Source organism: Amphimedon queenslandica, unplaced genomic scaffold (assembly GCF_000090795.2).
Source record: "Amphimedon queenslandica unplaced genomic scaffold, v1.1 AMPQUscaffold_12912, whole genome shotgun sequence".
NCBI classification, from domain to species: domain Eukaryota; kingdom Metazoa; phylum Porifera; class Demospongiae; order Haplosclerida; family Niphatidae; genus Amphimedon; species Amphimedon queenslandica.
This window is the reverse complement of record NW_003546852.1, coordinates 37,668-39,081: the sequence shown is the minus strand read 5'-3', so window position 1 is coordinate 39,081 and position 1,414 is coordinate 37,668.

Below are 1,414 nucleotides of genomic sequence, written 5' to 3'. Positions count from 1 at the left end.
ATACATGTACATGTATAATAAATATGGTATGGACATTATGTACATGTACATGTATTAGTTTGTGATATGTAATGATATAATCAAGACTAATGATTTGTAGCACCAAATAAAGAATATTAATCTTAATTGTGTTAGGATGGTCAGTACCCAGGAAAAAAATCTTACTAAGATCTTGAATAATCTGATCAGATGAGATAAGGTGAGATAAGGTGAGATAAGAGTTAAGAACAATCTTATAAGATCTTATTTGGATTTAGTCTGATCGATCTTAGCTATCATATACAGGCATAGTCTTACTTAAGATCTTACAAGAATTATCTTATAATATCACTGATAAGATTTACAGGCCGGATCTTACTTAAGATCTTACATGAATTATCTTACAATATTACTGATAAGATTTATAGGCTGGATCTTACTTAAGATCTTACATGAATTTTCTTACAATATCACTGATAGGATTTACAGGCCGGATCTTACTTAAGATCTTACATGAATTATCTTACAATATTACTGATAAGATTTACAGGCCGGATCTTACTTAAGATCTTACATGAATTATCTTACAATATCCCTGATAAGATTTATAGGCCGGATCTTACTTAAGATCTTACATGAATTATCTTACAATATCACTGATAAGATTTACAGGCCGGATCTTACTTAAGATCTTACATGAATTATCTTACAATATCACTGATAAGATTTATAGGCCGGATCTTACTTAAGATCTTACATGAATTATCTTACAATATCACATCATAATAAGTCATGCAAGATCTTGAAAGATCTTACAAGTCGCATGACGTCACAGGAAGTAGTTGACAACCCACGATAGCCTTTACAAAAGTATGAGCATATAAAGAAAGCCAACTTCTAACAACATTAAAGTCAATTAAGTCACCATATTATCACACAACATTATAGTATGCATTAATGCATTGTAAGATCTTGATCAGATCAGTCATTTTAATTATAAGGGATGTGACAAAATCCCATTTAATAAATCATAACTAAACTCTTTAAGATCTTGAAAGATCATACAAGATTTATACCTGATCTTAACTGATAATATAAGATTTAGTTCCTGATCTTGAAAGACTATGCAAGATTTAGTTCTTAATCTTGACTGATAAGTCAAGATAATGTAAGATTTATTGCCTGATCTTGAAAGATCATACAAGATTTATACCTGATCTTGACTGATATTATAAGATTTATTGCCTGATCTTGAAAAATCATACAAGATTTAGTTCCTGATCTTGACTGATAATGTAAGATTTAATTCCTGATCTTGAAAGACTATGCAAGATTGAGTTCTTAATCTTGACTGATAAGTCAAGATAATGTAAGATTTATTGCCTGATCTTGAAAGATCATACAAGATTTATACCTGATCTTGACTGATAATATA